At 36.9% G+C, this 25518-nt stretch overlaps 1 protein-coding gene and 1 pseudogene across 2 annotated transcripts in view; both read right to left on the bottom strand.

The window, feature by feature from the left end:
- Positions 1 to 25518, bottom strand: part of KCNN2 (potassium calcium-activated channel subfamily N member 2) — a 432831-nt gene that overhangs the window by 324438 nt on the left and 82875 nt on the right. The gene's annotated exons all lie outside the window — the stretch shown is intronic.
- On the bottom strand, positions 5458 to 6880 carry LOC125126237 (BTB/POZ domain-containing protein 10-like; annotated as a pseudogene).

Raw genomic sequence — 25518 nt, 5'->3', positions numbered from 1 at the left:
GCGGAAACAAACCTGACTAGTATCCATGAGGATGTGGGTTTGATCCCTGGCCTTGTTCAGTGGTTGGGGATCTGGCATTGCCATGAGTTGTGGTGTAGGTTACAGACGCAGCTGGGATCTGGCGATGCTATGGCTGTGGTGTAGGCCAGCAGATGTAGCTCTGATTTGACTCTTAGCCTGGAAACTTCCATATGCCATGTGTGCGACCCTAACCAGCCCCCCCCCCCAAAAAGACAATCAATTCACAGATTTGGGAGAATCAAGATTTCACACTACTGAGTCTGACCCCCATGAACAGGTTATATTCTCCCTCCCTTTTTCTTCCATTATTTTTACAATTATATATTTTAATTTTCCACATGGTGAACTTATAGTTTTCATAAGGTTAATTCCTAGTTACTAGGGTTTTTTTTAATATTATGAATAAAATTTTATTTTACAAATTCATTTTCCATCTGTTACAGCATAGGGATTCTGTCAAGTTTTATATATGGTTCCTGCATTCAACGAGCTTGCTGTGTATTTTATTAGTGTGAATAATTTATTTGTATGGTACTCTGAATGTTGTGTGTTCACATTGTTTAGACTGCTGTTGATACCAGAATTGTCTTTTTTCTATCCTTATACATTTTTATACTCTTATCTCTTGTATTGTTTAAGACTTACAGTAAAACTTTTATACTGGCTTATGATCAATGTCCTAGCCTTCTGAGACACAGAAATGTATATGATACAAAGATGTGTTTGCCTTCACTGACTGTACAAGGCATGCTGTAAAAGGTCTGTGTCCATTTGTCTAGTTAACTGCTCTGATCTAAAAAAATCGAAAGGGCCAAATGGTTACAGGCTGGCCTAGGTTAAGTCCCTAAGGTCCCAGGAAGACTGGAGCTGTACTTCCCTAGGTATTTACATTTCAAATGATATAAATGCCAGACCTGAACAGGTCTCTAGGGCTCAAAAGCCAGAGACACCAGCCATTTATCAAGCCTTTGGAAAGACATATTTACATTTCAAAAGGTTAGACTGAGAATCCAGGATCATTTCCATCCCCTCTCAAATAAATAAAAATATATTTCTTCCCTTTTATGAGGGAAGGAGGGGGTTGTCTTACTCCTGTATATGAAAGGAGTAAATTCATTGTTCTCCAGCCCTCGCCTGTGGAGTATCAGGCTACAAGTGTAGATTTGTCTATCTGGCTTGTATTGCTTTTCAACAAGGGGAAGGCTTGGAATGAAAGTAACAGGAGAGGGGATGGGGCTTTTTACTAAAGATAAAATAATAATAAATCTGTTTCTCATTCAGAACGCCTCATAGGCCATGCAGTATAAAATTAATAAACATGAATATTAAAAACTCAACAACTCCTATTTTTCTTTCTTTTTTTTTTCTTTGTCTTTTTAGGGCCACACCCACAGCACATAGAAGTTCCCAGGTTAGAGGTCTGAATCAGAGCTGCAGCTGCCTGCCTATACCACAGCTCACAGCAACGCTGGATCCTTAACCCACTGAGCAAGACCAGGGATCAAATCTGTGTCTTCATGGATACTAGTGGGTTCCTTACCACTGAGCCATGATGGGAACTCCCCTCATATTGTTTTAATGTTAAATACTGTTGCCTTCCTAAGACAAACATTAACTGACTGATGATAATACATCTAATTGTAAACATTTATTTTTATTTTTATTTTTTTTACAGATGCACCTGCAGCACATGTAAGTTTGAATAAGAGCTGCAGCTGAGGCCTATGCCACAGCCACAGCAACACCAGGTTCTGCTCCGAGCCACATCACTGCAGCTTACAGCAATGCCAGATCCTTACCGCACTGAGCAGGTCAAGGGTCTAACGAACAACCTCAGAGAGACAACATCAAGTTCTTAACCCACTAAGCCACAAGGGGGTGTCCATAATTTTATGGTTAACCAACATTATATTTTACACTTCTGCATCAATGTTCATATGAAGAGACTGTCTTGTGACAACATTTTCCTATAAGGTTTGGTATTATGGCTATATAGGCTTTATAGCTGGTTGGGTACTTTTAGCTTCTTTCCCTGTGATAGCTGCACAAAATAAAAATCATCTCTCTCAAAGGATTATTTAAAATGTTTTGTAATACCATCTGAGTTTTGTATCTAGGTAGGGGAGGGGAAAGGAAAACTGGTTCAAAGTCTTTAGTGCTTTATAGCTGATTTCTTCTCAAGTCAATTTTTATCATTTGTAATTTCCAAATGAGCTGTCCATTTCATTTATGCTTTCAAAATTAGGTTTTATAGTAAGTGATAAGACTAATAGTGAATAACCTTTGTAGACTTCCAACTTTAGTACCTAGGCACCTTCCCAGCTTTGCATTAATTTCTGTATCTGGGATCTTCCTTTTTTTTTTTTTTTTGTTTTTGAGCTCAGGCTTAGTGATTGATTATATTTTATTCAGCATGAATGATTATCTCTTTTATCAGATCACTCACATTGATCAAAAACTGCAATTTATTTTACTTACAACGACTGTTTGTAACACTTTTCTCAGGTCTTTCTTCTAATTTCTGATGAGTTAATGTGAGAATATACTTTTTTTGTCTTTTTTTTTTTTTGCTATTTCTTGCGCCGCTGCCTCGGCATATGGAGGTTCCCAGGCTAGGGGTCGAATCGGAGCTGCAGCCACCGGCCTACGCCAGAGCCACAGCAACGCGGGATCCGAGCCGCGTCTGTGACCTACACCACAGCTCACGGCAACGCCGGATCTTTAACCCACCAAGCAAGGGCAGAGACCGAACCCGCAACCTCATGGTTCCTAGTCGGATTTGTTAACCACTGTGCCACGACAGGAACTCCGAGAATATACTTTAAGTACTATTAAATACAATCTAGCACATTTTGTTTTGGCCACACCCATGGCATGTGGAAGTTCCCAGGCCAGGGACTGAACCAACACCACAGCTGCTACCTGGCTACAGCAATGATCCTTAACCACTGTGCCACCAATGTAGCACTTTTTCATTTGGATTTTTGGGATTGCCATACTGCAGCTAAGTTACAAGGACAATCTGATAACACCAAATTGTTAGGCAAAGGACATTTATAAACATGCACTTATTTAGTATATTTGGTCATAGAACTAAACTGTAATTTTCCATTAACAGATGGCATTTAAAGACTGCAGACATGCCACAATTCCTTAGTCAAAGGAAAGAGGAAGGAAACTGACATTTACATTTGCTGGAAACTAAATAATTAATCAACAACAAGAAAAACACAGAGAAATGAACAATATAAATCAGGCTGCATTCATTCTGCTCTAAAAATTTTGGCCTAAGATACAGAGTTCATCTGAACTATCACTACAGAGCAAAATTTGCAATTGTCTCCTTAGTGCAGTGACCATTATACTTTGGCCTGTTCCTAACACAAGGGTCTTCAATCAGATCAAACCAAAAGTCTCACCCAAACCAGCTGATAAGCACCGGATAACATGGCCCTTTTGCTTTGCTCCCTCCTCGCCATTAGTTCAATTCCTTGAATTCTGAGCATTTACCCAAATTTTGGTGATGGACAGAATCTAGATCTCATTTCCCTACTGAATTGATTACTATCTTGTTTTTCAAGGCTGTCACATGGTAGTAACAGTATTCACATATAAGAATGAATAGAATCTTATATCTAATAATTACTCTTGGCATTGTTTTAGAAGAGGAAGCTTAGGCCAAGAAAGGTTAAATAACTTGTACTAAGACACATACATGTGGATAGTGTTTGAGCAGGCTCTGAACTTAATTCTACTCACTCCTAGTCCTGTGCTGTTTTGCTACTGTTTCATCTTTTGTCCCACTTTCCTTTTTCCCTTTTTGAACTTCAGCATACTGAATTACCTAGAAGATAGTACAAGATGCTCATGAGAATTAAGAGTCATACTTATTGGTCATCAACTATCAATTACTTCCTTCTACAGATATTTTTTATGATGTTTTGATCTAGCTCAGTTACTTTTTTTTGCTACACACTGTGAGGAATTTATCAACATTATTACCAATCTGGTAACATTTTGGGATTTTACCATTTGTATCATCACTTCTGAATTGCTCACCAATCAAAGCATTTCCAAAGGCTCTTGGGCAGTCCTGCTCATTAACAGCATTTATGTATCAGCTAGACATTATTTTTAGAATATTATGGTACTCTGAGACTTTAGTAACAAGGATGAGCCCTTCACCTTTCACAAACCATAGGAAGGAACTAAAACATCTAAGTAACTTAGACTGCTATGGATGTAAGGATAGAGAAGGAAGTGAGTAGCATGATCTAGTGGAAGCAACACTTGACGAAAAGCTAGTGGACCATGTCTAAGACCTAACTATCATTATCAGAGTGTATATCCTTTGGCATGCTATTTTATTTTTCTAGGACTTGATCCCTAGAGAAGAAAGTTTAAAATCAATGACCTGATTTTCCACCTTCAAAATCTATAAAAACAAGAGCAAAGTAAACTCAAAAAATGTAGAAAGAAGAGCACACATCAGAAAAAAAAAAAATCAATGAAAGGCAAAAGAAGAAAACAACAGGAAAAGTTTAAAAACCTGCAAGTAAATTTTTTCAAAAGATCAACAAAAATGTATAAACACCTAGCTGGTTTGATCGATGAAAAGAGGTAGTGCACACAAATTATCAACAACAGTATTGAAAATGGAATTGCAACTACAGATCCCACAGAAATAACAAGATAATATGAGAATATTACAAATAATTTTATGCTTGCTAAAGAATGGTGGTGGTGAAGTTACACTTATGTCTGCAACTTACTTTATAGTCAATGAAAAACACAGTAAGTTGATGGATATATAGAAATATGGATGATGGATACTTATGTGATAACACTAGGACAATGATAATTTTATAATGAATGTGTTATATTTACTTAAAACCTCTTTTAATCTTTCTGTATGTTTGCAAAAAATTTTCTTTCTCATCATGGGCAACAAACTGAACACATTTTACTGAAAGAATACTTTGAAAGAAGCACTTATTTAAATTGTACTGTGTATCACAACTAGAAAAATGGCTTAAATAGTTCCATTTAAGCACCGTTTATAAAGTTCAACCATGTAATAGTCTACATTTTACCTGGGGTGTGATGAGTATCAACCTAGACTGAAAGTACCCCAGCTACCAATTTCCACCACTTCTGAAAAGATCCAGATGTGTGAAAAAGGACTGTCTCCCATACAAAGAACCAATTTCACAAACCTATGAGTAAATACATTTATGTAACTGGAACCTCAGGATGCCAGAGTTGTACTCAGTTAAAAAACCATTCAGCTACCTTTGGTCTTTTAAAAAAGCATACACTGCAATATCCTAAACACTGTGTATCTCACAATGAAGAGAATGGCCTTGCAGTGCAGAATGAGGAGAGTGCTATGTCACCATGAAGAGTAGCATGCTATGGTTTCAAGGAATGTCAGCATCACAGCCCTGGATTCTGTGCATCAGGATCGAGGTCATTGCTGCTAGAAGGAGGATGGATAGGGAGAATATAGAGCTCATCCACTTGCGGAGTTGGGTACATGACTACTAGCTGGTCCTGGGGAATGTCTGTGGCAGCTGCTGCAAGATTGGTGACAGATTTACTCTTTGCACACTGAAAGTCCACATGCCCACTCTTTCCTTCTTCCTTCTCCCAAGACATTTGAATAAAGGGTCTTTGGACATAGTTGTAAATCACTTCCCGGTGCCCCCTCAGGCCTCTTCTTTACTTTTTCTTCATAAGTAGGATAACCTTCTATTCCCAATCTAATCTTCTTAAGACCCCTCTCCTTCAAAACTGACTTGGCCACATCTCTGTTTTCAATGTACCTAAAAAAAATCTAAATAATTTTGTGCTCTAAATAATTTGTGAGTATTCTCCCATCTGTGGTGGATATTCTTCATCCCAATCAACCACATTACCGTCTGTAAGCACCACTATGTGGCACGTGCATTCCTCACTTTGGGCACTAGCTACCATGGGAGGCAGCATCATTCTTCCAGATAATATTCTGTCTACAAGCACCATCACTTGATAACTCATGCAGGAGGGCACTGAGATCTCTACATTTTATAGTACTATATTCAAAAGAGATACAAAGATAGTCACATGCTTCTCTTAGTTCAGGGAGAGATATGCCATCAAGACAATGGATTATTCCTGTTTTATAGTAATCCAGAATAGCCTGAAACTCAGGAGAACCAGTGCCCTCTGCCACTTCATACTATCCCTTCTCAATGGGATGTGTAAAGTTATGTTCTCTGCCAGACCCAAACATCCTGCCCAATACTGTATTTGGCTGTGCAGTAAAAATGGATGGTCCACAACAAATACGGTGTTATCCACTATCAGCGTCACTCGCTTTGATGTTCTAACATTCTGAGCTCTTTCTTTTTCATTTTTATACACAAACACCACTTCCCCAGATGTCTTACAGTTTCCATCTGAACTTCAGTGACTACTGTTTCTGCTGCTGTTCCCAGCACTGCTACTGGAACCATTTGGAGATGCTTTTTGAGGACGAGGGACTGCTTGGACAAGAGGAATTGTGATCGTTTTCACGTTCAGTATGGTGCAGCAGTGTTGGAGAAGTAACATTTCTAAGGCAAGGAGTGAGCTGGGATTCTGTTCTTTCATGAGATGAGTCTCGTGATGTGTCACTTGACCTTTGTCTATCTCTTGATCTCTCGTGTTCCTCACTAGCACCATGCAGACTCATTTTGGTGTGGTCAATGACTCCTTTAGCAGCATGTGAGGGAGCACTTGAATGTTTATAAAGTTTATGAGGTCTACTATGCAAATTCTGATCCCAATTCTCTGGATCACTGGAGTTACTGTTATAAGGCTGAGGCCATCCTGCCATCCCACTTCAATCTTCCTCACACTTCTGCTCTGAAAGCACACATGTAGCACCCATAACCTGCAGTCCCTCTTGAGTGTGCAGGCTGGGGCCAGTTCACTTCTGCTCTCTATCCAACTGTCTTTCTATCCAGGTGTCTGTGGCGGCACCACTATGCTGTCTGCAGCTACCAGAGCTGCCCTGGCAGGTTGCAGGCTGGCTCCTAAACTCTGTATGTTTGAAAAATTTTTAAGAAAATTTTGGAGAAAATGGTTAAGACTTACTTGACTTGGAACATACAGTAATAAAGTCACTAGTTGATGAGAGCCCTAGCCTTTTATAAAAATACCACCCCTGACTCTGTTTACATGTCTCACAGTGTGACTATTTTTTTAAAAGCATGTTTCACACTATTTCTTTTGTTTACTCATCTTAATATTATAGTTTTATCATGTCAACATGAAAATAGTTAGAAAAATAAAATAGTTTTTATTTTCATATGACATAATTATGTACAGATAAGAAATCTTATCTAAAAACATATAACTGAGCAGTAAATGTGGGAAATAAGAGGATGTAAGGTCAATGTACAAAGATCAGTCTTATTTTTATATGCTGGAGACAATTAGCAAACAAAATTAAAAATCCATTCCATTTACAATTACATACAAAAACACAAAATATGTAGAAATAAGCTTAAAAATCATGTGTACCTCTAGATATTGTGAGAAAAATTAAAGATGACAAATACACGAAAAAAATATATCATGTTCATAGCTTGATAAAACCAATGCTATTTCTCCCAATCGATAACCTAACAGATACTGTTCATAGACATTAACAAGTTGATTCAAAATAGATAAAGAAGTGCAAAGGACATAAAAATTATTCTGAAAAGAAACTAGAGGATACATCAAGTCCAAATTCAACATTCTCTATAAAACATTAGTAATCAAGACGTTGGATAGTCACACAGTAAGTAACAAATTGAAAAGGAAGGTACAGAAACAGATGCAGACTTGCATAGTAAAATGATTTTCAGCAGAAATGCCAAAGTAAAGGCCTCTCAATGAATGACATAAGAACAAGTGGATATATGTATTGAAAATTAATCTGGATCTCTACATCACACCCTACAAAAGTATTCATGATGGCTAATAGATTTAAATTAGAAAATGAAAACTGTAAAGTTTTAGACAAAAACAGAGGAAAATGTTATCTTGAACTGGGAGGAAGCAAAGAAAATTACTTAAGACCAAGAAAGTACTAATCATAAAAGGAGAAAAATCATAAATTACATTTCATCAAATTAAAAACTTATCTAAAGATGCCATTATGAAAATAAGACAAATTCATTTATCAAGGGTATACAGCTAAGATTTGTGTATGGCCTTCCCCACCTTTAGCTTCCGCATCTGCAGATTCAACCAGTCGCTGATGGTAAACATAGAACACCATTCAGGATTGCTTGAATCCACAAACGCAAAACCACAGATGGGAGCAGACTGTATATTTACTGAAAAAAAAAAATCTGCATATAAGTGGACCTGCCCAATTCAAACCCACATTGTTCAGGGTCAGCTGTATAGGCAGTATATCCTAGCAATTACCCCAGAACATTTTACTTAACTTCTTCAGGGAAATAGAAAACATTACCTTCTTTTCTTTCTTGATATATACTAATATTCTTGCATATTTTTAAAGAAAATGTGTTATTTTCTTCAATTATTCAAAAGAATCAATACAATATTTTCTATAATTTTCTAGTTACTCCATACCATCGTTCAAAAACAGTATCTGGACAACCAAATTTTTTATGTATAATAGTATCATACCTATCAGGCAGGTTAAACTGAAGAGAAAGAAAACAGACATAATTTTAGCCTCTTTAATAAAAGTCAAGTGTATAAAGCTAATTTTAAATCTAGGAAGCATACTTAGTTGTCCCCTCTCATTCTGTAACAGTGATAGCATTTCAACATTAGTTAGAGAAATACAAAGAAATATAGTAAACACAAAGGTTTTTATCATCTATAAAAAACATAAAACAAACCTGGTATTAAAAATTTGCTTTAAATTACATTTTGACCAGAGTAAGATTATAGTTTTAATTCTTTCCTTTTGTATTAGTCTTATAATGATGATATTTTATCATGATTTAATGATTCATATTTTCCCCTTATAACGAGATGTGTAAACTGCACAAATGCCAGCAAAACTTTTCCTGTCTAGACTCTGAAAGGCAACAGAATTTCAAATCTTTTCATTCTCCTCATCCAAAACTCAAGTAATATTTTCTTCAGGAATGATTATTTATAAAGATGCCCTGAAAAACAAGTACTCTGTTTTCTTCAAAGTTTTGTCCTTTCAAACCTTGATGGAGCCTTTATATGTGCATATAAATAATGTCAAATTTTTCCTTGATTAAAAAATACTAGAAAGAGAATGCTCATATTTTTCTTTTTAGATTTTTATTAAAGTAACTTGCACTTCTTTAAATGCAAAGGGCCCCCAATTCAGTGTGTTTCTATCATTAGCCATAAAGATAAAGCAGGGGATTTAGGAAGGAATATATTTGTTAGGATTATAAATATTATCTAAAATGTACTGCTAGAGAGAGATGGATTGGGAGTTTGGGAATGGATTTGAGACTCAAAGGAAAAAAATGTCCATAAAGATTTGGGAGATGTGAACAACAGCACAAGTGTGATGAATTTGTCAGCTCAAAGTTCTCTGCAAATTCTTTCTCTTTCTGTAATTATTATTTTTTTATGGCCACACCTGTGGTGTAATGAAGTTCCCATGCTAGGGGTCAAATTGGAGCTGCAGCCACAGGCCTCCATCACAGCCACAGCAATACCAGATCCGAGCCACATTTTCCACCTACACCACAGCTTATGGTAACGCCGGATCTTTAACCCACTGAGAAAGGCCAGGGATTGAACCCGCATCCTCACAGATATTATGAGGGTTCTTAACCCATTGAGCCACAACAGGAACTCCCAGCACTGCCATTTCTTATTCAACATTTACCTTAACGCTCCACTTTATTTTGTTAGATTTACTCACAGAGTGCACCCATCCTGGTTCTTCAGGCAGAAGACATAGGGACAATATGTTTTCACCTACATATGTCATGTTCAATTTTCTTAAAAGCATATATAACACTTGAAGGAAAGGGGGAAGCTTGGATTGATAAAGTGGACAGAGGGGAGTTCCCGTCGTGGTGCAGCAGAAACAAATCCGACTAGGAACCAGGAGGTTGAAGGTTCGATCCCTGGCCTCGCTTAGTGGGTTGAGGATCCAGCGGTGCCTTGAGCTGTGGTGTGGGTTGCACACACAGCTCAGATCTGGCATTACTGTGGCTCTGGCGCAGACCAGCAGGAACAGCTCCAATTAGACCCCTAGCTTGGGAATCTCCATATGCCACAGGTACAGTGCTAAAAAAAACGAAAGATGAAAATAAATAAATAAATAAATAAATAAAAAAAAAATATAAATAAATCAAATGGACAAATATAAATAAACACACACTGCTTCTTGTATTTTATCTCTAAATATTTTGAGCTCCTAGAAGGTAAAAAAAAAAAAAAAATCCGTATTTCTATTTCTTTGCACAGTCTCCACCAGAGTGTGAGGATGCTGTATTTTAAAAGTGTTTAAAAGTGTTTAATAAAATGAAAAATTTTAAACTACTATATGATTAAGCCTTATTTTAATGTTCGAGATGCTCTACTGTGTGGAAATGAGTGGCTTGTGTTGCTGCAGGAGAAATGATAGTAATTGGGAAGGAAAAAATGAACCTAGGAAAGCTTCAGGATGCAATGCCTTTGAGAACTTTAAACACTGTCTAAAAGGAGACAGGGCAGACTCCAAAGGTAAATAAAGTATAGTGAAAGAGAGCAAGGGCTCTTTATCAACTCACTGGCTTTGTGACTTCAGGCTAGTTATTCATCTTCCTTGAGCCTCTACTTTCTAAATGGGGATAATATTCTCTGCTTGAAAACTCCATGGGGAGAAGGGAGAGGCAGTTTCAATAAAGCATTTGGTAGGCATCCAATAAATGAGAGCTGTCATATTGTTGATGCCAAGTCAAAAAAGTCCTTGTGCAGCCCCCTCTACACTGTACAAGAGATGGTCCAAGGGACCAGTATCACATGGCACATATGATGGTGTGTACTTCCTATAGGTTATAAAGACTGTGGCTGCTGTCTTGGATATTGCCTTTTTCTTTCCTCCCCTCTCCTGCATCACTCTGGGAAAAGCAAGTTCCCAAGTTGTGATCACCTCTATGAGAAGCACACACAGAAATAAAGCTTCAGGCCAGCAGCCAGCAAGGGACCGAAGCATGCCAATACCCACTGGAGTGAGTGTGCTCGCAGACTCGGCAGCTCTGGTTGAGTGATAAGAGCAGGCCCAGCCAGCAGCTTCCCTAAAACCTTGTGAGAGAACCTGAGCCAAACCCATCTGGTTTAGCTATGGCCAGATTTTTGACCCACTGAAACTGTATGTGAGAAAATAAATGCTTATTGTTTTAAATGGGGGGGGGGCGCAATTTGTTACATAGAAACGGAGAACTAATACAATTCCTCAGGTCTATGTTCTCGCAAGTGAATTCTATCTTGGAGGAATCTGAGCAAACCTACAGGTGCTATTGTCTTTGCATTTAGCCCCCAAGGGTTAATTAAGCTACTTCCATACTCCCTCCTAAACGATTACCAGAATGACAGAAGATGGAAGGTTACAGGAAAAAGCAGAAAAGGTAATTCATTTGCCAACTACTTTTGGTTCTAAGTCAGAAAATATATCAATCCAGAACATCAAAGTACAACCTAAATTTAATGCAGCTACATGATGTGACCTCCTTAACAAAATGACAAATGAAACCCTAACTCTGTGACTAACCTAAATTTTAGAGTGAGATAAAATGCAATGGGAAATTAACTGCTCTATTAGAACTATTTAAAGAAGGCACCTAAAAATTTCAAAAGAATAGTGTTCTATAAAACCAAGAGGAGCCTCCTAAAACATTAACTGAATTGAAGTGGAAGGTTAGGCATTTAAGAGTTCTTATTGCATAGAAACAACCAGGGATCGGGCTTTGGAGAGGAGAGAGGTGATGGTTTCTGGAATTTTTAGTCTACAATTTCTGGTAATCTTCTAAAAGCTTTGTATATTATTTTAGTTCCATAGAAACTATCTTTAATATTATTTTAGTTCCATAGAAACTATCTTTAACATGTCTGACCAAATACAGTTTCTCCTGAAAGATAACACAATTATATAACTGTACTATGTGGTAATTCTTTTATCTTCAGAAGGACATAGTCTACCATCAGCAAATCAGACCAAGTGGAAGGCAATTGTCAGATGGCAAGTGGTTTATGCAACTTTCATTTGGCTACCTTCTACCTATTTATTATTATAATTTTTCTTTCTTCTTTGTATTTTCTTTTTACAGCTGCACCTGCAGCATATGTAAGTTCCTGGGCAGGGGTTGAATCAGAGCTGCATCTGAGGCTACACCACAGCCAGAGTGATGTGGGATCCAAGCCACATCTGAAACTTACAATGTAGCTTGCAGCAATGCTGGATCCATAATCCACTGACTGAGGCAGGGATCGAACCCACATCCTCACAGAAACTATGTTGGGTTCTTAACTGACTGAGCCATGATGAGAACTACTATAATTTTTAAGTTATGCAAAAAACGTGAGACTCCGAGGAAGTTACAAGACACATCAAGAACTCAGTATATTTTGTATTTAAATGCTGACAAAGATGTAGAGAACATTTTTTTGATTCATTTTAGTGCGATTACCTTCATTTTCTTCCTTCATGGAGGGGGTGGGTAGTGAATACGTAGGATGCAAAAGGAGTCCACATTTAAGTTTAGGTTTATTGTCTTTCAGGGCAGAATGAGTAATGATGTCATGCATTAAAACTGCAAAGGCAGTCTAAATTTAAAATAGGCTTATCTAAGATGGGCAGAATTCTGCAGATGGGTCATAACATATGCCTTTTTACAAAGACATCAAACCTTTTTTAAAAGGCCTTTATTTTTTTAGGAAGAAGAAAGAAAATGGAGAAGAGGTGGAAGATATTCTGGACCTGGAGGGATTTACCTTTAAAAAAGGGTGAATATCTCTGTCTATGAATAGGAGATGTTTATACAGAATATTGATTAAATGTCCACAACTTAGTGCAGTTCTATGTTAGCTTGTAGACTTTTAGCTTGTAGACATATAAATCATTTCTGTTGGAAAATAAATCCCCAAAGTTATTCTTTACTACTCTCAGCAAACATTAGCCAAGTCTGTGTCTAAGATTCATTTACCAAATTGCCCATGAACACCTGCTTCTCAAATGCTCTTTGGTACAGTTTAACATTTTACCAGTTCCCTTATAAATTAATGTGTTAAATGAATGAAATGTTTAACATGTGTTCATTTTATATTTAAATGCAAGCCATGACCAATGACAAATAGCTTCTAGTAATAATAATCACAACACTACATAATTATCAATGTATCATCACAAGAAATTCCTTTTCTTCTCAGTCATTTGTATGATGTTTTCTTCATGATATTTAGAATGTGAAGTATTGAGGGTCTCCAGCCATGAGTAAAATATTTTACAAACTAAACTGGCATGTACAACTTCACCAAGATTTCCAAGCCCCTGGAAGAGAAGACTCAATATTTATTTCATAATTTTCTTTGACATGAAAAAATGATAAATTATCTCCAAATGAGCAAGGAATTAAGGGATTGAACAAAAAATTTAGGGATGGTATATTTTGTCTGCAGCAGTTTTCAACAAGGGGTAATGTGAAGCCCCCAGCTGGAAAGGAACATCTGGCATCATCTGACGATGTTTGTCATCTGATGACTTAACCAGGGGAAGGTGCTACTGGTACCTCGTGGGTAGAAGCCAGGGATACTGCTAAGATCCTACATTCACCAGAAAGGCCCAGCAACAAAGAATTACCCAGCTCAAAATGTGAGTATTGTTAAGCTTAAGAAACTCAGGTCTATGGTAGAAAATGAGTTGAGGAATTATCAGACAAAAACAAAGGGGAAGAAAATGTAATTCTCCCAGTAAAAATATGTATGAGAATGTATTAGCCTAAGGAATAATAGTGGAGCAATTACCTTTGAAATTCACTCTCTTTGCAGGTAATATAACTTGTGATTCATTTCAGGATGGATGTAAAACATTAAGAATATCAAATTCTTTTCATTTTTCATGCTAACTTTGGCTAAATGGCAAATTATACAGCATTTCAACTAAAGTAAAATTTCTGCTAGTTTTATGGACTGTGTTAACTCTCAAAAGAAATGAAATATTTTATAGATTTAATTTCATTTTTGGTCATTTACCACATGAATTTTGAGACTAAGAATCTATTTTTCCCCCCTGGAAAATATGTGTCCTTGAGCATATCTATACGTATGTCACCTTTCAACATTCACTATTGGAATTGAGTAATTATTTCATCTACAGAACAATAACTATTTTTTTTTCTTTTTACAGCCGCACCTGTGGCATATGGAAGTTCCCAGTCCGGGGGTTGAATTGGAGCTACAGCTGAGGCCTATGCCACAGACATGGCAACACTGGATCTGAGACACATCTGCAACCCATGTCACAGTTTTGCGGCAATGTCAGATCCTTAACCCACTGAGTGAGGCCAGGGTTTGAACCCACATCCTCATGGAGATGATGCCAGGCCTTTAACCTGCTGAGCCAAAACAGACACTCCTAAAACTATTTTTTAACAGGGTTTTCAGAGTAAAAAGAATCATACCAGGCTTTTCTTTTTGCACACACCAGCAAAATCCTTACCCTTTCAAAATCTCTGCATCCCACCATATCTAATTGTAAATCATATTCACTTTTGATACCTACACCTGACTTCAAAGGAATCTGTTCAGAGATTCATGAACACATTGCTTTTAAGAAAGGAAACAAAAATCTCTGCACAACTTAATGTGGTAGAGACTCAAAATTTATACGAGTACAATTATAGGTAGAAACAGACCTCCAGTCTTTGGGGAGAAACTTCAAGATACATATAAGTGGCAGGATTAACATTTTCCATATGTGGCAGAAATAAGAATTGCCCATAATCCTAGCCTAATGAGAGAACAGCTATTAACTTGATAATATTCATCATTCTAGCCTTTTAGAAAACTATTTCTAAAAACACACAGTTTATAAACTACCTCTCTCCAAACATGCCCAAGTTGATATTACATGCTCAGAAAACAAAGGGAAAGTCCCCAGCAATAAACAGTATCAGATGTTAACAATGAAACAGTGCTAGAGGAAGCTAAGGATTTTGATAATTTCCCAAGGTGAGGATATAGCAAGTTTCACACGGTCCACTGAAGAGTCTTTGAATTCATGCACTGAGGGCTCAAATGGCAACTTCCAATTCCCTGTCTTGAATAGAGAACCCAGTTCATTCAATTGATGTGTGGCAGTTTTTAGGGCATCCAAACTTAGCCCAAGGATGGAATATTATATATTCATCCATGACCGGAGGAAGCAGGCCTTTTGGAACTTATCAGGAATTAAATTTCATGAAATGCTGTTTCATTGTGAAGGGAAACAGACAAAGTCCTCCACAAGGGCATGCAGACACAGAGATTTTCCACTGCATCTGAGCAAACACAACATGTATGACTAGCTGAAATCTTTGAAATATACATCAAAGTTCAGGCAATACAAAATACACTCTTTCAGTCCTGTGGGATAGAGGATCTTCCATTCTAGGCAAAGGTCAGTTCAGAAGCATGCAATTCCAAAAATGTATGCTTTACAGAATTAAAATGAGACAATGGACAAGTCAATTCCTATCATCTGAGTGCTCTTGCCTAGACTTTCTAAACTCTATAGGGCAGTTACACCAATCTGTGGTGGGTCTATTTGTCCCACGTAGTGGCTGGAAAGCAAACTTTCTACAGGAGGCAATTCTTCAGAAACATTCTGTATGTTGTGTTCTAAGATAGCAAAAACTTTCCAACAGAGTTCATATACCTTTTGAAATAGAGAAAACCACAAATAGGTTACATTGGGGCATACAGTTCACCAGCTGTCCTTGGGTTCTCTAAATTCATTTTCTCTTCAACACTTTTAATTCAACTTTCCTTAATTTAAGCCACTTTAAGAGATTAAGAATCCTATTGAGTCACTTGGCGGTACAGCGGAAATTGGAACAACACTGTAAATCAACTATACTTTAAAAAATTAAGCCAAGAAAAAACAAAGGATCATATTGGCATTGTAAGACATATTTGACTCAAAAGACAATTTTGTGAAAATATTCCCAATGAGAACTTGTTTGTGAAAACTAGATACAAAGGCTCTTTCCTTATGATACTTTGTCATAGAGACCTTTTGGAAGAGTTTTTTAAAAGAACATTATTTCATAACTACATTCTGACTGAATTTATCATCTTATTGCCAGTAATACTGATGATTTCCTTAGACATTTTTTGATTTGGTGCTTTTAGGCAGAGGCACTGATGGAACATGAAGAATAATTTAGTGAAAAATATTCTAAAACATTTTGAGCACTCATCAATCTACATGAGGTGAAGTGTTAGTATCTGAAAATCATGGAGCAGTGGAAACAAATCCGACTAGGAACCATGAGGTTGAGGGTTTGATTCCTGGACTCGCTCAGTGAGTTAAGGATCCAGCATTGCCATGAGCTGTGGTGTAGGTTGCAGACATGGCTTGGATCTGGCATTGCTGTGGCATAGGCCAGAGGCTACAGCTCTGATTCGACCCCCAAGCCTGGGAACCTCCACATGCCACACGTGTGGCCCCAAAAAGACAAACAAACAAACAAAAAATGAAAGTAATGCAAAGAAAATAAATTAAAAATCCTTCTTCTGGGAAGGAGACAGTATTTTTTCTGGGATTCTCCAAAAGACCTTCTTTTGAATTTGTGGCTTATGGAATACCAATCCCTGAAAATCAGTGGGCTACAATTTCACCAAAAAGGCAGTGCAAAATTTTATGAACTTCATACAAAATAGTGCATGTACAGACAGGACTTGGATATTCCGATTCTCCCTATAGGTCCTCAAGCTGTTCTTACACATGTTTCCAAGAGAACATATAACTTGTTCACTGCAGCAGTGTTTGCAATAGGAAACACTGGAAATGACTTAAATGATAATTAGTAAGAAAAATGTTTAAGTAGATGATAAACAAACTGGAACAGTTACTGAAAACCCATGTCAAGGAAAGTTGCATGTACGAACACAGAAAAATCTGTGAATTTTCACTGAAGTGACATAACTAAGTGGGAATTTTTTTTTACTCACATACATCTTATATATGTATACACACATGTGATGTATATATGGAACTATGTATGAGTCACTCCTCTATTATTTTTCCCAGTTGAAAGTTTAACTTTCCTACTCACTGTATTTTTTTTTTTCATCTCCAGAAGAGCAGGGTCATTCTGTAATTGTTAAAAACCTGTGCATATCTCAGTGACAGATTAAAAAAAAGAGGTGAGGGATTTCAAGTCTACTCATTTTGTTCTATGAAAATGTGCTCAACTTATGAATTTTGATACATAGATATTATTGGGAGAATTCAGAATTAAAATGCATTGGTGGGTGAAAAGAAGGCTGGAACTACTGAAGACTTTGGCTTAAAAAGCCTTAGAATTTTTTTAAAAAAGATAAGCCACCTGGAAATGGAAACACCTTTTCTACCACCTTGGTTAATATTTATTAAGTGCTCTGTATGATGCCTTAGCTTTAATAGGCCTTGAAAAAACATTTGTTGAATTAACAGATGGTGCTGGTAGTTCATTTTAAGGTGTGAATTGCTATGTTGGGATGAAAGGGAGAGTCGTGCGGAATTGAGGATTGACTGGAGAAGCCACTGTGGTCATCTCTCAGGGCCTATTCACAAGTTCCCTTTCCTTGGTCGGGCTTGGCATGAGATGACATTCCACAGTCAGTAAAATATCCTAATTCCATGTGTTTTATCTTTCTTTCTTTGCCTCAATGAGAGCGCCCAATACTATAAAAACCTGTACACTGGGATGATGACACTGCTATGTTTATTCCCCCTGCATGGATTTAGACTACTTGAATTCAAAGTCATAAAGACATGGTCAAACAACCCTAAAATGACCTTCAATAGCATAAAGATTGCATTTATAGTCAACATGAAAAGTCATTAGTGAGTTTTCCCCAAGGAACTAGTTAGACATCAGGAAGAAAACATGAAGTTAGAGTATGACTCCCAAAAGAAACATCACAGAAGAGCAAGGCTCTTGAATTCCAGAATCTAGAGAGGGAAGTCTAAAGAGGTAATAATGTATCTCTATATATGCAGTGAGGAAAGTAATACAGATCTTCATGTGGGTTTGTACTGTGCCCCCAGTAGGCAGAAGTGAAGGAGAAAACATGCGACACTTAAAAAAAAAAAAAAAAAAACTTATTAACTGAATACTTTGTAAATCTCGTTGAACTTCTCCACTGAATTTTCAAAATCTCTTAGCCAAAGGAACAAAAATTGATAGTTTACAAGGCCAGTTAAAGTGGTAATTATTTGATTTTCTGCTTCCACTCAGAGGGCACTCCCCAGTGGGGTATATATCAGAGAAACAGGAACTGGGAAGGGGTTTTTTGTTGTTGCTGATGTTATTTTTTTAACATCAGCTGTGATGTGGCCTTCTAACTGAAGACAAAATTCTGAAGTGTCCACTTTCTTCCCCCCAAAATGTTTTTGTTTTGGTACTTGTAGATGTGGTCATAAATGCATATAATAGAAGAGTAGTAAAGGCAAAAAATGAAAAAATTAGGGACCAGTGGAGTGTCAGAATGAAAAAGTAAATTTAGGATTAATGCTTAAAGCCAGACATCAAAGTTCTCTTCAGTTGTTAAAGCTGGGTAACAAATACCACTTTGAGCTTCCTACTAGGCTAAAGCAAAGAGAAATATGCTAACAGTACCCGTATGATAAAAACAAATGAATTTGCAGCAAAAGCATGGGTTGAGATCATGGAGAAATCTGTGTATGTGTGCCTGTGTGTATTTTCATAAAGGAGACACGTGATGCAATACAACTAAGCTAGTTTATAAATTTATGACTGAATTTAAGAATACAATTTAGAATGTCAAAAGAAATGCATCTAGTTAAGGTTTTGGAAAAAACTGGAGACAGATCTTGAGTTTTTATTCTCTGATATGACTCTAGGTACAACTATTCTATTAATTGAGAGGAGTCATAATTTTCATCTTTCAGCACAAGGAAAGTTGGACATGATTGGCATCTTATGAAAATGTGTCCAGACATGGGCAGGAAAATGTAGCCACCCCAATTTTATGAGGAGGTGTGACACACAGGCATCTACAGATATTGCTAAGATTTGGGCTTTGAAAAAGTTCTGGTCTGCTCCACTATAAGAATGAAAGAGGCTTAGTACGCCTCCCTTCTCCGAAAGCACAGCCAAAATGATTTTGTCAAGGAAAAATTTAAATATGGTCTTTAATATTATCCTACTATTGCCTTCATAAATTTTCAATAAGACCCATGCAAGATCTCATTTTATGCAAAGTAGCTTCTTGGGGAATCCTTCAAGATCATTAGCTATAAAATGTATTGCCAGGTAATTGAATGACTTGACCTTCTCTGTCAGAGTGTTGCATAGAAGTTAATTAAGTGATGAAGAATAGCTGCCAAAAAAATAATGCTTTGGGATTAGGATAGTTGATCTCAAGCCAAAGTTTTTGACAATTATTAAATGACATAATCAATTTTCTATTTAGGTTACTCCTAGTAATTGACAATAGAACATACTAAGTACGGAAGAGTAAGAATCATCTTTCTAGTCACAAAAGTAGCAATGTATGCATTGAACTGGTCTAGAATTAATTCAAATTATTAAAGTGCAAATTAATCATAAGGGAGGGTTAAACTATATTCCTGTTTCACATTGATCAAAATTATGATCTTACCTGAAACAACTTCATGAGTCCTTATTTTCTTTGACATACTGAGTAGTGGGTAGTATTAGGATACCAGTAACCTGGGATCCACTTTAAACCCCTATAATTTAGCCCAAATTCCCCAAATTGAGGAAAGGAGAATATCTACATACTTGTTAAAATCTCTTTCCACATCACTTCTCACCGGTGGGGGGGCATAAATATGAAACATTTGTCAGATTCCAAGGTCCTTACTGGGTCATATGGCAAGGAGTGCACCAGAAGATGAAGCACATGATATTAGCTCTCTGGCATTTTCCCTTTCTTGTTCTCAAGCCACAGAGGAGATAAGAGATGCAGGATCTCATTTTCAGAGCATGTCCTCTCTTTCCTCCAATTTTTCTCCACTTTCATCCTTTGCAGTCACAATGTCTTCTCTCTTAGGAGGAATTCAGTATCCTTTCTTTAAGATTTTATTTTTTTTCAATTATATGTGATTTACAATGTCCTGTCAATTTCTTCTGTACAGCAAAGTGAACCAGTCATATATATATATACATTCATTTTCTCACATTGTCCTCCATCATGTTCCATCACAAGTGACTAGATATAGTTCCCTGTGCTATACAGCAGGAACTCATTGCATATCCACTCCAAAGGCAATAGTTTGCATCTATTAACTCTAAACTCCCAGTCCATCCCACTCCGTCCCCCTTCCCCTTGGCAGCTACAAGTCTGTTCTCCAGGTCTGTGAGTTTGTTTCTTTTCTGTAAATGTTTGTGCCATATTTTAGATTCCAGATATAAGTGATATCATATGGTACCACCTCACACCAGTCAGAACGGTCATCATTAATAAGTCAACAAGTAACAAATGATAGAGAGGATGTGGAGAATAGGGTACCCTTTTCATTGTTTCTGGAAAGGTAAATTGGTACAACCAGTATGGAAAACAGTATGGAGGTACCTCAGAAAACTAAATATAGAATTACCATATGACCTATCAATCCCACTCCTGGATATACATCCAGACAAAATTTTCACTTAAAAAGATACATGCACCCCTTTGTTCATTGTAGCACTGTTCACAATAGCCAAAACATGGAAACAACCTAAATGTCCATTGACAGATGAATGGATTAAGAAGATGTGCATGTACATAACAGAATACTATTCAGCCTTAAAGAAGAACAAAATAATGTCATTTGCAGCAACATGGATGGAACTAGAGACTCTCATTACTAAGTAAAGCATTCTTTTTTATATACCCTATACTACTTTCACACTGACTCTTACCTTTTCTTGCAAGCTTAGAATCTGGTCTGAGAGAGGTCAAGAGTTCCCACCCCAAGCCTCTGGATTATGCTGTCAAGTGACCTGGGTACTAGTGGGAAACTTCACATTTGACATTCCTCCGTGTGTGTGTGTCTGTGCGTGTCTGTATTCCTTGGGAATCTTATTGGGAGTGGTAGTGGTCTAAGGCCGGAATTCTTTAGTCCACTGGCCACTTATTAACACTACTAAAACCTTACTCTAATTATTAACATTTAACATAATTTTAACAAGTGAGAGAAAAAGGACTGGCTTTTGTTATACACTCTATAATAGAATTACATTGCATCATTCTGCCACCATTAAAGCTGAGAACAGAGAGCCTAGCCAATAAAATCGTCCTATCCACAGAATAAAACACAAATAAAATGTAAATAAAAAATAAACATTTTGGATTGTTCTTAACACAATTTACAGTAGCAAGCTGACATTACCAATACCTACTCCTAACGGAGACTACTGCCTGAGAAATATGCTTGTGAATTGCCAAGAATGGTAATGGCTTAGTGTTTAGAAGAAATACTGCTCAAATCAATCAGAAGTTTACATTTTGAGAGTATAAAGAAGTGTCTTTTAGATAAAAATATAGCCCAGACCACTTTGCAACAGATCATTAAGGATAGGGGACTTGTCTTCCTTTTTATTTTATTTTTTTTCCCTCTTTTCTTTTGGCCATACCCATGGCATATGGAAGTTCCCAGGACAGGAATTAAATCTGAGCCACAGCTGTGACCTACACCACAGCTGCAGCAAGACCAGATCTTTAACCCACTGTACCACAGCAGGAACTCCAGGTTTGTCCTCTTAGGAGGCTCTTTTAAAGTAAAACATGGTGTTGGCACAAGGAAAAATAGGCCACTGAAACTGAAGAACTTATAATCAGACACATATGTATGTGGAAACTGTGTTAGGTGCAGCACTTATTATATACTCTTGAGATTAGATTTAGATACAGATCCCCAAACTGGAAACCCAAAAGTCCATCAATGCATGAATATAAGCCAATAAATAGCTATAGAAGAGCATAATATTCAGCAATAAAAACTTATGAACAGCTGATATTTGCCAACAACATACATGAATCTCAAAAATCACTATGCTAAGTGAAAGAACCCAGGCAAAAGAGCACCTAAACACATGCATTTATTATACAAATTCAATTTATATAAAATTCTATAATATGCCAACTAACCCACAGTGACCTAAAGGTCAGTGGTTGCTTGATATTTGGGATGGAGCATGGGATGACCTGCAATAAGCGTGAGGAAAGATTTGGGTTAAATGTTCATTATCTTGACTGTGGTGGTGGTTTCTCAGGTGAACACGTGACTTAAAACTACGTGTCAGTTTCATTGTGTACAGTTGATTGCACTCCAAATACACCTCATTTTTTAAAAATGAGACGGGTCCAGTTCAAAGAGAAGGGGTTCAAAATATGACAAAAGAGATAATAATTATCCTTAGTTTGTTGACAAATGGGAATGGGTTACAAAGAGGTTTGGAAAAGCCATAGAGAGAGTAAACTGGTCAGAGAAATATTACCAGGCAACATGTAAGACCCACCTGAAGCTGGTGATGTCCAGTACAGAGTAGAACTACCCGCTCTACTCTCTCTCCAGCAGTTTTCAGCTGCTTTTGAGTAAATACCAAGAAAGAAAATAGAGCACATGTCATTTATTGTGCTTCATATAAATGGCACTTTTTTACATATTGAAGGTTTGTGGCACTCTGAGTCGAAGGAAACTATCTGGGCTGTTTTTCCAACAGTACCTGCTCACCTCATGTACCTATGTCACATTTTGCTACTTCTACCAATATTTTAAACTTTTTTTTACTATTATTCTATTTGTTAAGGTTATATATATAACATCAGTGACCTCTGATGTTACTACCATGATTTGCTGAAGGTTCTCAGATGCTGGTTCACACTTTTTAGCAATGAAATATTTTTAACGTGGGTACTGATGTTGTATTTTTATACTTAATGCTACTGCACACTTAATAGACTACAATCTATTTCACATGCACGGAAACCAAACCATTTGTGCGACTGGCTTTATTGCATTGTTTGCTTTATTGGGAAGGTCTGGAACCAAACCCGCACTATCTGCAAGGTGTGCCTATCGTCAGGCTCTTCAGAAGTGAGGGTTTTTCAGGTGCAAAAAACAGGGCAAAGAGACTTTAGAGTGTTGGCAAGAGTGTTTGTATCACAGAATTAAGTTGGATAAGAAGGAATTTTTAAAGTTGAGGATTAATAGAATCAGAGCAAGTCTGAAACAGTCAGCAAAAGCACAGAGCCTAAAGCCAGACAACCTGGGTTTGTATCTGACTTTTCCCACTTCCTTGCTTTGTAACTCTAAGCATGGTAAACTTTCTAGGCCTCAGTTTTCTTACCTTCAAAATGGGTAATAGGTCCTTCTCCACAGGATCACTAGGAACATTAAGTTGATTATTTGTATATAAAGCGTTTAAAATAGTACCTGGCATATAATAAGCACTAAATAAGTGCTAACTACCATCAGTATTAGAAAAGGCCAAAATAATTATTGATGTATAATGACTTCATCAGATGTCTTCCTTAATTACAGTTTTTAAATTGGCTATATAAGCCTGTGCTTAATAAAAGTCTTGAAGGCTACATTATTCTATAGTTTATGGGATGTTTGCATTACTAAATTTAAATACATATATTTCAAACGTGTACCCACAATTTCAGGAATGTAATTCCAGTCACAGAATTTCAGGGTTTTTTTTTTTCCTGTCTTTTATGTCTTTTTGCCTTTTCTAGGGCCGCTCCCACAGCATATGGAGGTTCCCAGGCTAGGGGTCTAATCGGAGCTGTAGCCAGCGACCTACGCCAGAGCCACCTATGCCAGAGCCACAGCAACACGGGATCCAAGCCTCGTCTGTGACCTACACCACAGCTCACGGCAACGCCGGATCCTTAACCCACTGAGCAAGGCCAGGGATGGAACCCGCAACCTCATGGTTCCAGTCAGATTTGTGAACCACTAAGCCACGATGGGAACTCCACAGAATTTCAGTTTTAATGGTCACATTCTGACCCTTCCTGAAGATTCATTGTGCTTGATTTTTAATATTATTATTTTCAGATAACTTGAATTTGATACATGTCCAAGGTTGCTACTTCCTAATTCCACTCCATTCACAGGTCATCTCAAGAGACTACTCAAGTAAGTTTCATTTCCAATGGTCATGATTATCCATATCATCATCCACATGGAAAAGATGTAGTCAGTTTAGTTTATCAATAACATCTTGATGGGAATGATGGTAGCACTTGGTTTTAGTGTTAAAATGCAAAGATAAATCTTAACTGTTTATGACTAAGGTAAAAATAAATTCTTAATCCAGTTAAAGGATGCACTAGTTCTTAATGCCTCATGGTACAAGTACTTCTTACCTGAATTTTTGGTTCATTCTGGTCCTAATGATACTCATTAAAAACAGATTGCCTGACTATTGCTGATTCTTGGGACACTAATTTGCTCTAAATATGTTGTATTTGCAAATTTCATTAATTATGCTCTATCTCTCAGGAGCGTCATGCCCAGGTATTTTTCTGAATACTTCCATAATTATTCCTGTAAGACATAGTACAATTCACTGGAAATTAGCACTTTAACTCATTCTGAGAATGGGGAAATTACCACAGAAATACTTTTAAGAATCATGTGAAATGTAGACAAGATAAATAACTTTCAAATATTTATTTTACCAAATTGAAAATTCATTATACACATATTTTTCATGATCTTATTAACACTTTTTTGAATCCTAAAACATTACTTAAAAATAGGTAACATTTCCGCCATAGCAATCTGAATCTAAATCAATGTAGCAGAAACAAAATGGTAGTTAGAACTCTCAGTGTAATATTTTCATTCTCATTCCAAAGCATTTATTCTCATCCATAACTTCTGAGCTTTAACTTTCTGGTTTTAATATCTTTTTTATATTTAAGAAGTGCATAAACTGAAAAATAGGGAATTAGCTCCACATGAGTAACAACAATATACTTTATCTGTCACCATCTTAACACTCTGAGAACAAGAACAGTTAATTTCCTCATTTTTATCGGTAAAGATACAGCATTAATACTGCATGAACACAGAGTTGCATTTTCATTTCCTATTTTAATTGATAAATGTGATAAAAAGAAAGTATATTCCTTGTAGTACCAGGCAGAAATTTCATTTTTTCTAGACAGTCTCACTAATTCTAATGCTAAACACCAGATAAAGCATTGAAAATACATCTTTTCTCCTGACTTCAAACTCTATCATCTGTGTCAGCAGCAGTTGAGAGTGTGACTCTAGGACAGCTTTACCACCAGTTT

This window comes from Phacochoerus africanus, chromosome 4, assembly GCF_016906955.1.
Source record: "Phacochoerus africanus isolate WHEZ1 chromosome 4, ROS_Pafr_v1, whole genome shotgun sequence".
Lineage (NCBI taxonomy): Eukaryota > Metazoa > Chordata > Mammalia > Artiodactyla > Suidae > Phacochoerus > Phacochoerus africanus.
This window is presented reverse-complemented; position numbering and strand designations above follow the sequence as displayed.